Source organism: Marmota monax, unplaced genomic scaffold (assembly GCF_021218885.2).
Source record: "Marmota monax isolate L192 unplaced genomic scaffold, Marmota_monax_Labrador192_F-V1.1 WCK01_AAM20220418_F8-fsc00030, whole genome shotgun sequence".
Taxonomy (NCBI): Eukaryota; Metazoa; Chordata; class Mammalia; order Rodentia; family Sciuridae; genus Marmota; species Marmota monax.
In genome coordinates, this window is record NW_026691988.1 from 3353790 (window position 1) to 3368906 (window position 15117).

A 15117-nucleotide genomic window follows, 5' to 3' on the forward strand; every position below is an offset into this window, starting at 1 on the left:
CAATACAGTATAAGCAGGCAGAAGCCCTGGGGAAAAAAATTATAAACATAATCATTATCTTCAGAACATACTAAAATTGTGAGATCAGTTCAGTTCTGGTTTAGTGATTGTTAGGATTTTTTGTTATTGTTTTTATTTTTAACACTGGATAAAGTATTCCCTATATCCACAAAACTGCATTTGGACCAAAATGCTTTTAATTCTCAAAACAGAATTTAGATATTTATTCCAAATGCATGACAATTGAAATGTTATAAAAGAACTACTTTGTTATTCTACAAAATCAGTTTGGAACATGAACTTTATTTGGGAAACCAAGAAGTATATGAAAAAAAGGTGGAAGGGGAGCTCATTTATTTACAAAATAAATTACACAATGTATAGAATTTGCTTCAAAATATGAGGGGTAAGGCTGGGTGCAGGGGCATATGCTTGTAATCCCAGAAACAGGAGGAACGCAGGTTCAAGACCAGCCTCAACAATTTAAGAGGAACCCTGCATCAAATTTTAATGTTTTTAAAAAAATGACTGGGGATGTAGCTCAATGATAAAGTACCCCTGGTTCAATCCCCAGTGCCATAAAATTATAGTACAGATAGGTAATGGGAGAAGTCAGGGAATGGAAGAGAAAAACATATGGAATAAAACTGGCTATGTACTGCAAATTGTTGAAGTCAAGAGAGGGTACATGAGGCTCATTATGGTAGCATTCTACTTACAAATTTATGCTGAATTTTCCATAATAAAAGTTGGAAAAGAAAAACAATTTCTTTTATAACCAAAAAGCATATACTCTTTCTTCAAAAAAAATTTTTTTCAATAGATAATCAGAATAAAAATGTGGCTTCAAAAGATTTAACAACAAAAAAATAAGGTCCTTAAAAAAAAAAAAGTCACATTATCCTTCACTGTTTTCCTGTGTACTGCACAAAGCAAGTAAAATACAGATCACAGACCAACAGAATGTTCTAGATCCACCCCTCAAGTCTTTCAACTCAAGCTTGCAGCAAGGAGGATGAAAGTGAACTGGTGTCAAATAGGTCACAGCCACATCTGCACTACACATGCAGCCCACATCTATGGTTCTTCATTGCAGAGCTGTGAAAGTTAATATCTTCAGCATAACTCTATTTTTCTGGGGTTTTTTTTTTTGGGGGGGGGACCTCAGGGAACAGATGAATGCTTTCACATTCCAATAAAACATTCCAATATGTGCATAATTTAAAACAGACAGCCTTGGGATTAAGGAAATTAAGATGCAGACTTTACTGATGTTGATTCTAATGGCCATGATTCAAAAACTGTTTTGGTTACAAGCACACAGATAAACTCTATTTCTTTGTCAGTGAACAGACCCAAGTCGTTATGTGACACTTCAACCTTTCATACAGACACTTCTTATCCACTTTATTAAGTGAGAAAGTTTTCCTTTTCTCCTTAAGAGTGGATTAAATGGAAAATTTTCAAGGAAGATGTTCATTTAGCAGCTTTTCTACCAAAATCTAGAAGCAATTAAACAAAGCACCAGGTATAAGTAAGGAAAAAAAAATGGGCTTTAAAAACCAAGGCCATGAACCATTGTCTGGCATACAACCACTGTCACATTTGCTTTCTAAATACTTGTGAAAGCATTTGGCATCATTTTCCAATAATCCCATAGGACTTCCTTGTTTTCTCAATAGTATTTCAATATGTTGACACATTTATTGAACTATTTTTGGAAGACCCAGCTCTTTCTACCTTTAGGGCTTGAGATACAAATATATAAAAACTACAGGAACATCCCTTTAGCCACAAAATTTGGCAGACTTCCTGAGTTCTAAGAAAACTTCAATTGGCTACTCCACTAACAACTAAAAAGCACAGTGTAACAGAAGCAACTCTGGATACAAGGAGACCTTGGCTATGCCCAAAGTTCCATTACTAACTACTGAATGACTTTGGGTACCTTTAACCATTTAAATTCCTTTTCTTCTTAGCTGTCAGACCTATGGTACAAATTGTTTTAAACATAAAATGTCAAAATGCCTTGAGAATTTCTGTTGGGGGGAATGTTTTTTTAAGTTCACAAATAAAAACTATCTAAAATTCAAAAATAAATAATGGGAACAAAATAGAAGTTTAGGCCAATGATGAGGTGCAGTAGTGTATACCTACTCAGGTACACAGGAAGCTAAGGCAGAAGGATCAGGTTCGAAACCAGCCTCAGCAACTTATAGAACTTAAGGAGACCCTATCTCAAAAAGTAAAGAGAGTTGAGAAAATAGGATAGTGACAGAGTACTTCCTATCATGTGAAAGGACCTCAGTTCAATATCTGTATTTGGAGGAAAAAAATTCAAGAAGCCTATGACAGTCAGCCCAGTTTTATACTATTATCTAAAAAGAAAAAAATGTGTACAAGCACCATGATTAAACAAACAGTATTTAGAAACTACCAATGTTTACCAACTTTATTTACGTACCCACTTTTATAATTTTTGCCAAATCCATTCAGTCATTGTGTTACCGCTGATGACCAGTGACGAGTCCTTGCTTCCCCAATGTTGAAGAATAACACCAGAGAAGCACGCCGAGGCAAGGTCAGAGTAGAAATTATAAGTTTATTAAAGGACAGCAGAAAAGATTTCTCCCGGAGGAAGAAGGAAACCCAAGAGGTGGAATCCATGGAAGTGCGGTTGTCTCTCCATTTTATAGTTTTCGGTGATGGAATGTAGGTGGGAAGGCCCGAGGGGTGGGACACAGGTGGGCCAAAGAAGTAATCTGGGCACTTCCCAGTCAGCATCTCTAAGTTTGCTGTTCATTAACATTTCTTTGGGATGGGCTATCTTCAGATCTGTTGGGGGCTGTTTCCTGGACTTCATTAACATTCCGAGAGTTGCTCAACTTTTCCAGGAATTCATTCTCAACATGGCCTCCATTTTAGATTTCATTCCATATTAGACCCTATTTACCTAACTACACTGACTGCCTAATTTTAAATCTGGCTTCAATTGTATTAATTATTAAAAACACATCTTTAAATCAAATCACTTTAAAATATCCACTTTAGCCTCAGGCTAAGAAATATCAATGAATTGATATTTTTGAGATGCTTGTTTATTTTTCTGATAAATACTGACATATATTTAAAGATTAGAAGAAAAACATTAAACCAGATGTAGGGATACATGCCTATAGTCTCAGTTACTTGGGAGGCTGAGGCAGGAGGATCTGTAGCAACTTAGTAAGACTTTCTCAAAAAATATAAAGGGTAGCATAGGCCTATAATCCCAGCAGTTTAGGCTGAGGCAGGAGGATCATGAGTACAAAGCAGCCTCACCAACTTAGCAAGGTCCTAAGCAACTTAGCAAGATTCTAAATTTTTTTTTTTTAATTTTTTTAAAGGGGTGGGGATGTGGCTCAGTGGTTAAGCATTCCTGAGTTCAATCCCTGGTACCAAAAATAAAAAGGGATGAGGGTATAGATTCATGGTAAAGCACTTGACTAACATATAAGGCACCTGGGTTTGATCCCCAGTACTTAAAGAAAAAGAAAAAGATTCATCTATGTAATACAATCATTTCACATATTACCACATTTTAGGGAAATACTATTCTTATCTATCACTAACAATACTTTCTACACTAATGACGAGAGGACTTGAATTTATAAATCTCTAAAAACCCACGGGTAACTTAGTCAATACCAATCATAAGAACTCAAAGCCATAAGATTTTCCTGGAGCTTCCTCAGATCACACAGCCATTAATAACTCACTACCTTATTTGGAATCTCCATTTTGTTTGAACTTCCCCAAAATCCATACACAAAACATTTATACCTTCATATTAGTGTAAGTCCCACACTTTCATAATTTATTTACACCTTTTTTAATAATGGAAATTTTCACCGTAACAGTATTTAACAGAGTCTGTGAATTCAAAGGTTACTCTAATCCCCAAATTATATTTAAAGAATATTCAAACTTATAAGGGCTGGGGATGTGGCTCAGTGGTTAAGCGCCCCTGGGTTCAATCCTTGATATCAAAAAAAAAAAAGGATATTCAAACTTATGTATGGCAACCATGTGACAGTTTTAAGACAAAGTTAAGATATTGACTAAAGTCTAAAATAAAACTGCCACTTTTGATAAGCACATATTTGACAAATCTGTTTTTATGTATTTTTAAGTGTAGCTCAAATATATAATATTTACAAGTTTATACTGATCTAATCCTTGAAATATCACAGAATAAAAAGAAACATTTATTGAATTCCTCCTAGAAAGCTTTTTTTTTTTTTTCCTGGAGGTACTGGAGATTAAATCCAGGGCCTTAAACACACTAGGCAAGCATTCTACCCCTGTGCCACACCCACAACCCAGAAAACACTTTCTACTGCAATGACTGTTAGAGTCTGTAAACAAGTCTGGAGGGTGCCTGGCAAAATGCCAGAGGGAGTGGTTTGTGAAGTAATGCCAGTGAGCCATTAAGTGTGGAGATTTCTTATTGGTTGACTGGTGTATCTTTAAGATAAGCTGTGTGGAATGTATAAATACCGCTCCTGTCCTACAATAAATGGCTCCTACTCCTGCTGTATCAACGTACACAAGTTGTTCCTCACCTCCCCCCGGCTATTTTGCTGCAGCGGACTGCGGCAAATGACATAGCAGTCATCCACTCAGATCCATCCTAAATACTGACTCAATCACCTGATTTTTCTGCCTGTTTTTATAAATAACTGAAGGCAGCAAGAGGCATGGGAAAAGTACAACTTTAGTACAGTGATAGTTCTTACCAAAAATAATAATCTAAAGAATTTGATTTTTAATCAGTTTAAAACCCTGAATCCAGTGGACTGCAATTGAGTTAATTTCTGTTCCCTCCCTACACGACACTAGAATGATAGTAAAGGAATTAAAAAAAAAAAGGTACAAATCCCAAAAAAAGGGATGGGGGGAGGAAGGGGAAGGAACAGACCAGCAGATAAGAAAGATATGCCAAAAAAAATTTTAGAAGATGGAAAGCAGATGTACAAAATAACTGACTTAGCAGAGCAGGATACTAAAATGTGAGTTCCTGTTTTGGTGGGAACCTATAAGAAATAAGGTGATTATTCAAGAATTCTCAAGAGCCTTAGGAATTGTAAATTTCAGGTACTTCTGTGGGCTAAGGTAAGATTGCTGGAAATAACCTTCAAAAGGCTACAAAAGATGCCTTCAAAATTAGGAGGGAAGGCAATCACAAACATTTCTATATACCCAAACTATAAAAACAATTAAACTAAGAATGGAAAAAGACATTTCAAGATACAGGAGTTCTTAAAGAAACTGACATCCCATTTAAACTTCCCTGGACAACTACCTAAAGTGCTCATGATTAGAATTAAACCAAGAACAGGACATGGAGTCCAGAAGATATGGAACCTGGGAAGAGAAGCAAAGGGAATTCCACAAAGGCAGCTACACAGCAGCCCAAGAATCGCACAATTGCTGGGGATGTAGCTCAGTGGTAGATTGTAAGCTTAATCATATAGAAGGGTCCACATTTAATTCCCAGCACTAAATCAAGGTGGGGTGGGGAATCACAAAACTAAAAGTAGTACTCAGATCTGCTTCAAAATCACTCCTTTACAAAAGAAACTAGGAGACAGAAAACCAGCCAGAAAAGGAAGTCTGTCTTCTACCAAAATGTTAGATGCTACAGAGGTTAATAGGTTCCTCAAAACTTCAAGTTCTGAGTAACAGCCTCAAATAATTAACAATAACTGGCTCCAGAAGACAAACGTTTTAGCCACACACAAGCTGAGTGCCCTTGAGCAACTCATTCAATTTTTAAATTCAATTTTTCATCTGTAAAATGAAAGTCATACCAAATTACCCAAGGTATTACTGGAAAAAGGATGAGCAATATTAATATGCCTAAAGTACCAATTATACTGGGGACTTATAGTCTATGCTCCAATACAATCATTTTCCTTTTTTTTTAACATGTTTATTGATTATCAATACTTCTGATCTTACTGGATTACTTAAGATGGAATCTAGAACTAAGCCAACCAAGAGCATAAAATACATTTATCCAGGATAGATTAGGCAAAGCACTTGGTAAAAGCACCACAAGCCTAAAGGATACAGGCAAACCAAGGAGAAGTGTCAAACAGAGGCCTACATCTATGGAACAAACTTATAGGGAGGAAGAAAAGGAGGGAAAAAATTAGATCAAGCCTCTAAATCATAATCATAAAAAATTAGATTCAATTATGGATCTAAAGAAATGACAGAATAGGTTAACGACACTACAATGTTGAAATCAGCAAAATTCAAACTGTGGGAAACCATATAGAATAATCAATTAAGTTTCTCCAACAAATGAATTACAAGGAAAAATAAGAGATGAAGAGGCAATCAAATCTCATTACTCTAAAAGATCCATCAATGAATTATAATGTAGAGGTCTCAACTGGCTCTAGATTCAAACAAACTTTTCTAAAAATTGACACCTGAGACAAACAAAGATCTTATTACTAACAGATAATTGATGATATTAAGGAAATTTTAGCATGAATCCACTTATGTTTACAAAACAGTTCTTATCTTAAAGAGGATGAAAATGAAAGGAACCTCATGCTGAGAGCAACACTGAAAGGCTTTTAAAATGGAGGCATGAAGGAAGTAGGGCTTAGGCAGTCTCCAGCTGCTGCCTACAATGTGAACTCTAGTCATCTCCACCTTTTGACAGCAGGAATCTGAATGACAAGAATGACCACATAATTACACTGTGCCCAGAGACTCAAGAAGTGTATCAAGAGGTTATCAAACTCTTATTTGATGAACATTACTAAGTGTATATATTCTTTTATCTTCTATCAGTCACATTGCCCCATTCTTTCTCAACATTTAATAAACTGGCAGTGTTTGCTCATATAAGTTCCCATTGCCTTCTTCCGAATACTGATTCAGAGCTATCTAAACCTATGTCTCCTAAATTGTAACTCTTAGGACCCCAAATAAAGTTCTTTTAGTTTCTCAGTTAAAATTGATAGACTGATACATAATAAAATATTAAATGATGAAATGATAAAAAATCTTTTTAAAAAGCCAAATAATATACAAATAAAATACAGCTCCGAGCTGTGGGAGACTAAACCTGGGCTTTAGAGAACCAACAAATATGTTTAAGACCAGTAGGTAATGAATGAGACCACACTTTCCACATGTTACTATGGGCCTAATGCATGCTGGACACCGATTAATTGGTTCCAAAAACTATGACTCCGACTGTGACACAAAGGTCATTCTTCACAAAGGGAAAGGCAGGAAATAACTGCTGGTTCAAAAGGTAGAAAAGTCCTATTTGCCAGCAACACCCACTTTAAGGTCATACACATGTAGGCCTTTTTCTGTCAATTGACATTTAGTAAAAGCACAAACTCAATACTCTAAAAAAGCCAGCTAGATAATGCAAATGAATGAAGGGGTCTAGAGGTAAGATGAAAAAAAAAAAACAACAACAGGAGGAACTGAGACAATATAGGGAAAGGATTATCCATACAAAATGGTATGGAACTACTGATCTCTAACAGATGGTTTTTCCAACTGAGGAGCATGGGCCCAGTATTGCCACAATCCTCCAATATTTTCAGCCTAAAATATTTATGGAAAACCTCCTATTTCTTAATTTTGGCAGTCAGTTTAAAATTAAAACACTACACTGGGGGAAAATATGTCTTCAGGTATATTTCATACACAATAAGAAGTACACTGAATTTATAAAGGTTTCACTTTAAGGCCATATGCAAAAGGTTAAACATTGTCAATAAAAATTCCACTATTAGCCTTATCTCAGCAAGCTCACTGCAGTCAGTTATAGAGAGGGGAAATTATAATACATTATATGCACACATATTTCACACTCAAAATCAAGTTACTTCTGGCAACATAACAAAAAAAGACTATGTTCTCCCTGTGTTCTGAAAACTAGGTTCTCATAGATTTGCCACATATATGCACCTTTTGGACATTAACCAAAAAAATGAACAGGGTTTATTAAGTAAGACTTTTCTAAAAGTTCAAAAATTCTAAAGAGTCTATGCTGAGGGGCTGGGGATGTGGCTCAAGGGGTAGCACACTCGCCTGGCATGCGTGCGGCCCGGGTTCGATCCTCAGCACCACATACAAAGATGTTGTATCCGCCGAAAACTAAAAAAAATAAATAAATATTAAAAAATTCTCTCTCTCTCTCTCCCTCTCTCTTTAAAAAAAAAAAAAAAAGAGAGAGAGAGTCTATGCTGAAATAATTAAAAAGTGGTTTTAGGGATATGATAGTAGCTCACTGATAGAGTGCTTACCTACCATATAAAAGGCCCTGGATAAGGGGCTGGGGTTGTGGCTCAGTGGTAGAGCACTTACCTAGCATGTGTGAGGCCCTGGGTTGGAGTCTCAATACCGCATATAAATAAAATAAAAGTCCATTTACAACTAAAATAAATAAATATATATATATATACATATATATATATATATATATATATATATATATATATTTTAAAAGGCCCTGGATTTGATCTCCAGCACCAACAAAAAAAATAATAACAATAAAATAAAAGTGGTTTTAACTTGTTTTCACCATAGGAAATTCCAATCTCCTATCAAAAAAGACTATTTCCACACAGATAATTGTTACTGACCACTGTAAAAAATGTGCTAACCACATATTCACAAGCAACTCACTAAGTTTTTTCTTAACCTAACAATTTTCACAGATGCCAGGAACTACATGAAGCATTTTATAAGCATTAGCTACTTAATCCTCATATAGGTCTATGAAATAGATATGATTTTTAACCCCTTATTAAAGGAAAGAAAGCTTTGAGAAATACTTTGCTCAAAGTCACTCGTTTAAGTAGCCTAACCAGCATTAAATTAGTATAGATAATAAAATAAAATATTATAATAAAATATTACATAACAAAATATTAAATGATGAAATGGTAAAAATCTTTTTAAAAAGATTTAAAAAGATTATTACTGATCCTTCAAAGAAATTTGTGAGAAAATAAAAACACATTAAGTTCACTGATAAGAATATGAGTGACCAAGATTATTTCAGAATTCAATTTAACCAGGATAATTGAGTAAAGGAGGTCAACTAAAGAATTCAGTTGAACGGAAATAAGTACAATCAGACAGAGGGAGATTAATGATAAAAGTGCAACAGGGTAACATGAAAAATAAAGAGAAAAATAAAAGAATACCTCTTAAGATCTTGATTTCCTAATAAGAATCTAACTAGATCAGCAATTTGCAGCCTTTTGTTTCCCAAAATCATTTCTTATACTCCCTTTCTCCTTCTCAAATCTCTTACACTTTTGCACACAAACACACCAGCTGACTTATAATCTCAGACAATTTATGAACCCCTGAGGCCCACCTGAGCAACACAATACCTTGCTACTAACCCGACTCTCTACTTCAGGTCAACAGTATGAAAAAAAAGATCTCTAAGCTCCTTTCTGGCCCTCAAGGTAACCTAATTAACTCTACTCTGTTGTTATAATGATGATGGGTACAGTATGGAAGCTCATCAAGGGATCTGGAAACCTGAATTCAGGACTTGGAAAAGATCCTTAGACTGCTGATAATCAGACCTATATAGACAAATTTTTTTTTTTTTTTTTTTTAATGAAATTATTCTAGAAAAGGCAACTGAAAGGTAACATTAAGTCTTTAAAATATGTGAAAAGCCGTTCACTAAGGTTGACAGTGCAGCCATAAGAGCAAAGCAAGAAGAAATGGCTTTTAAATTGTACTGTGAAAGATTTGGTTTACCTGCCTGACCTAGGTAATAAGGTCCTACAGATACACAATGATAAAAATCACTTTGAAACTTTTTCTGTGCCACCTTCTGTTTCTCAGCCTAGAAAAAACTAAACCATCCCCTTGACAATAAACTTATACGAGTAAAATTCCAACTTGGCTACCTAAAATAAAAACTTTGGGCTGGGGATGTGGCTCAAGAGGTAGCGCACTTGCCTGGCATGCGTGCTGCCCGGGTTCGATCCTCAGCACCACATACAAAGATGTTGTGTCCGCCGAAAACTAAAAAAATAAATAAATATTAAAAAATTCTCTCTCATTCTCTCTCTCTCTCAAAAAAACAAAAACAAAAAACTTTGAGATCTCAGAAAAGACTACTCTTATGCCCCAACTTATTCTATATTAGCATAAAGATTACTTGGGACCCAGACTATATATATTCAGACTTTTTGACTAATATGCTAAAGTGAAAACATACCAATATGAGAGGAATCAGTGAAGTGAAAACACGTTTCCATTTTACAAGTATAAAATTAGCTCGATTTCAATCTGAAAAAAAAAATTGAGGAGGTATGAAGGCATTCAACAGGGCACATGACATCTACACTATATCAAGGCAGAAGAGACAACACTTTAAAAATGAGAAAATTCAGAAACCCACTGAAATTCTAAGATAAATACTATCCCCAAAACCAGGGAAATAATGTACAGATTATCTACCCTTATAAATATGGAAAGCACACATCTAAGAAACCCACACAGATTCCAAGTCAACCACAAAACAAGGGGAAACAATGTCTAGTGGTTTAAAAAAAAAAAAAAGAACCTATATTAGCTATGTGATATTTCTACATGAACTACAATCAGTTTCTGTAAAGCCAACTCTTTCAACTTTAGTAAAAGCACCTCAATGTATAAAAGTCTGATTAATTCTCCAAATATTTATTAAGTACAAACATTGTGTACCCCACCTGGCAAATATAGGTAATAGTCCCTCCTCTTATACAAAATATATACACTTTATAGAAAAACTACCCCAAAATCAATTATAACTCTTAATCATTTCTAGATAAAAGAGATGATTAACTTCTTTCCTTTCTGGCTTACTTGTAACTTCTAAGTAAGTATATTATCAATAGCTAACTTGAAGGCCATTCCCATATAGTTAATATCAAGGGATTGACTCCATTTTAGATTTTAGTCTGGGGTACAGACAGAGGAAAGATAGAAATCTTCCCAATATCAAGTTGCTGGTTTATACCAAAACATGGTGTTCCCAAGGGATGCTATGTCTAGAATCTGGGGGAATCATATACAAATCTTCTGTTTACACAAGTCTTCCAAAGAGACTAGAAATGTTTGTGTGTTGAGGGGAGGGGACAAGGTCTGAGTGGATTTGAGGACTACTAACAGTTCATCCAAGATTCTATAAAAGAGCAGTAAATTAGGGTTTGGCTAGTATTTGCTGACTACTGAAGCCAGCATAAACTTTACTTGAGGCTTTTAAATCTGTAAGGATAACCAGTAGTTAGGTACAGTAATTCTGAATCTGAAAAAAATAAACAGGCCCACTGGAATTGTTTCTAAATAAAGGTGGGGTGGAAAGGGTAGGCACATTTCCTTTGTTTTCTCCAAGTAAAACAATACAGACTTAAGAAATGCAAAATGTAATTCTTTGGTGGCATTGATCCCTATAAGTTTTTATTGCCTTCTTAAAAAATCCTTGCAATTTATATTTTTCAGAAGTTCACACACAGCTTTAAAATAAACTACTTCAATTCAAAAAACAAAGAAAAAATCTCATGCTTTCCTATGAAAACAGAAACAAATCAAACTTTCAACAATATTTAGCATTTCGATATATAAAATAGAAACCCAGGGTTGGGGTTGTAGCTCAGCGGTAGAGTGCTCGCCTAGCACAGGCGAGGCCCTGGGTTTGATCCCCAACACCACATAAAAATAAATAAAGATATTGTGTCTAACTACAACTAAAAAATAAATATTTTTTAAAAAATTTAAAAATTAAAAAAAAATAAAATAGAAACCCCACATTTCTAAATAAAATGGCGAAGATAAAAACTTTGTAGGTCACTAGCCACAGTAATATGAGAGTGGTGATTAAGCACAGAACTTGATGTTAAACATAACTCTACAATATTACTAATTACAGAGAAATTTTACCAATAAATATTTTGGTTGAAGACTGCTTTGTCATCTTTGCAAGTATTTTTAGTTGAAAGCAAGTGTTGGGTAGTACACGTGGACATGGTTCTGATTTTTAAATATCTATTTTTACATTCTGGTCACTGGTTTTCTAAACTCAATTCTTTAGAACTGGTAATTTGGAAAGGGTAAACCACAAGATCATTATGCTAAAAAGCAAAAAAACCTAACAAGCTCACCAACTCAGATCAGTACAAAGCTAACTTGGAAAGGTCAGAGTTCTCACATCTAACCATGGGCCCTTAAAGTCACTAACTCCTGAAGAATGTGTCTGTAAGTGGGCAAGCTATATTAAAGTTAGGTTTCCAAATACAGCAAGAGCTTCCCGTTTCTTTGTTTTCTATTTGCAGTAACTTTTTGGTGGGCCACCCCTTCAGATTTTTCCTCTATATCTCCAAATTTGCTTAAATTGGACTTAAATTTCAGATTTTAAAATATGCACACCTAATTGCTGCAAAACATCCCATATTGTTTTCTACACTGAATAGCAAATATTTTACTGAAATTCTAGTAGGGTAAGTGATTTTTAATCTTTTCAAATAAACCCCCCCCCCATCCAATTTAGATCTCAAAGAGTATGAGCATTGGTGGCTCGATTCATCTACACATTTTCTTTCCAGACTTTTTGCATACAGTAGAAAAACTACTTCTAACAGAGGTAACAGATAAAGAACTGTTATGACTAGGTCTTTCTTTAAGAGGGGTGTTTTTAAAAGGAAAGAAAACTGTCCCCTCCTATTACTCTTAATGAGCAGCCTCTTGTTCTCAGCAGTCAGTCTGCACACAAGACCACTACTGACTTCAGTGGGAATTCTGCCCAAGAAGTGAGGAAGACAGGATAGGATTAAATTAGCCCTAAATCCACAGCATTGTTCCAAACCATTACCACTTGTACAGTTCTCCAATAACCTCCAAAGAGTAGAAATCTGAGGCTTGAAGGTGGTTTTCAAATTGTAGAAATGATTATTCCAGCTCTGACAGGTGACACAGCATAGCTCTTTAAAAGTTGCGTCAAACTCGCAGCCTGATGGAGGGACTGGTTGGCCCTTATCACAATCCAACAATGACAATACAATGCAGTCTCAACGTGACTGCAACAGCAAGCCAGTGATTTCTTACAGCAAAAGACTGCCAAGGGAAACTGAAAAGAATTTATGCACTATTAGTTCTTAAGAGATTGAGGATTCTAAATCCCAGTTTCCCAAGCCAAAAAACTGATTCAGTTTGCTTCCAGTGCTAAGCCCAAGAGGAAAGGTGACAAGACAGTAACTAAATGCTGATTCTCAATACAGTGTTGTACATAAAGAATACACAAACAATGTATTCTGATGAGAGAACAAAACAGGAGGAGGAGATAAAGAAGGGACTGAAAAAAATAAGAATGAAAGAAAACTAAAACTCACGAAAAGAAAAAAAAAAGAAAAGCTTAAATAGCAGTAACAAAACGCCTGGCACACACATACCATTTCATATGCAATAAGTTCAAGAAACTAGGAAAAGATGTGATTCGGATAAGAGAAAATATATTCACAGCTCCTCTCGGTTCCACCTTCCCTCCAACCCACCCAGGGTCTTAAACGTGGAGACAGCTGTTGTGGTGACAGGGAAATTAAAGGCATTCTCCAGACGACTGTAGAAAGGCCTCCACACAGAGACCCCTCCCCTTATAATTAACAAGCAAACCTCACCAAAAGAACTTGACCTTAGGGAGGCTGGCATCTGGGAAGTATGCCGACTAACGTCCACCACAGGCGTCGGGCTGCTGGAGGCAACGTCTCCGACGCCAATTTCAATCCCGTCGGCTCCTTATTTTCTCCTCCTGGTCCTTCCCCTGCACCTCACCTAAAAATGCTCCCAACCCTCCGCCCCCAGCGCAGGAGGAGAAAAAGCGGCCATCTGTGGTGAGGTAGCTGGGTGTCGGAATTTTAAGGGTCGAACGCGCGTCCCTGTCGGCTGCCGCCAGCCCACTCCGGGCCGACCGCGCCGCCCTCACCACTCCCCGCAATCCCCGCGCGCGCGTCCGGCCCGCGTGTCCCCTCCCCAAACCATCCTCCAGAAGAGCGCCGCCGCGCCAAGTCCCCGCAGTCCCCGCGCAGGGGATGGAGCCGGATTCCTCCGCTGCTGCTCCAGGGGCCCAGACGCGTGACCCTGAGCCCACCTCACCCGGGACGGGGGAGGGACGGCGCGGTCCTCACCACGCCTCCACCTCTGCAGACTCTGCGGGGAATGAAGAGAGGACCACCGCAGAGGAGCGGAATCCGGCCTGGAGCAACAGGATGCGGACCCTGCGGCGCAGGAGAGTCGCGCTGATGGAGTGGGGGGAGAGAAGAGAGGAAGCCGCAGAAAATCCCAAAGCTAGTCCCCCTCCCCCGCCTCCGGGAGAGACCGTCCCGCCACCGCTTCCTGCCCGGGATCAGCTTCCCAGCTACAGCTAAAGGAAAAATCCGAGCCGCCCCTGCAGATCCGCAGAGACTAGTTGCCCGGGCCGGGACCCGCGCCCCAAACCTGCCATTTCGCAGCCCCGATCGCCTCCTTACCCCAACGCCGCACCTCAGGAGCTCACCGGCCTGGGGGACCCGTCCCGCGTCAGTCCCAGCCAGCCGCGGGCCAGCGCGCCAGCCTCCTCCCTCCGCTAGGTTTCAAATTGAAATTCCCTGGCTGGGGCCGTCAGAGGACTCGGCGTGCCGGCCCCGCCCCCTGGCGGCGGAAGCCCCTCCCGCGCCCCTCCGCCGCGCCCCGGGCGCGGAAACCCCCGCGGGCAAGTCACGCCCCCTTCCCGCAGGCCACGCCCCACTCCGGCCACCGACAGGGACCCTTCCCGCGGGATTTGCGGAGCTCCGCCACCCAGCACTGTGCTGGGGCGGCGCGTTTCGTCTTTGAGCCGCCCCGGATAATGACAGCTATTGCGTTTGTGCAAGGCGTTCTTGCTTCGAATCCTGGCCTTAAATGCCCTCTCAACTTTTAAAAGTTATTTCTTCAAAGTGCATTCACTGCCTAAACCTTCACTGAGCTCCTGTTCCGTGGTACACTGTAAAGTAGGTCCAGGAGACACATAAAAAGGAAAACTGGGTCCGCTCAGTCTAGAGTGAAAGAAGT

At 38.1% G+C, this 15117-nt stretch overlaps 1 protein-coding gene across 25 annotated transcripts in view; it reads right to left on the bottom strand.

Annotated features, from left to right (window-relative positions):
* Epb41l2 (erythrocyte membrane protein band 4.1 like 2) overlaps nt 1–14708 on the bottom strand; it is a 200746-nt gene extending 186038 nt beyond the window's left edge. For 19 of the 25 annotated variants that reach the window (XR_006852752.2, XM_058581272.1, XM_058581266.1 and 16 more), the window contains exon 1: nt 14559–14708. The gene's annotated coding sequence lies outside the window, so the exon portion shown is untranslated. Of the gene's footprint in view, nt 1–10014; nt 10081–10276; nt 10329–13709; nt 13984–14216; nt 14241–14558 lie in introns of those variants that run through there. The other 6 variants (XM_058581219.1, XM_046449400.2, XM_046449415.2 and 3 more) reach the window with 6 other exon arrangements.
* Nucleotides 14709–15117: the final 409 nt, after the last annotated feature.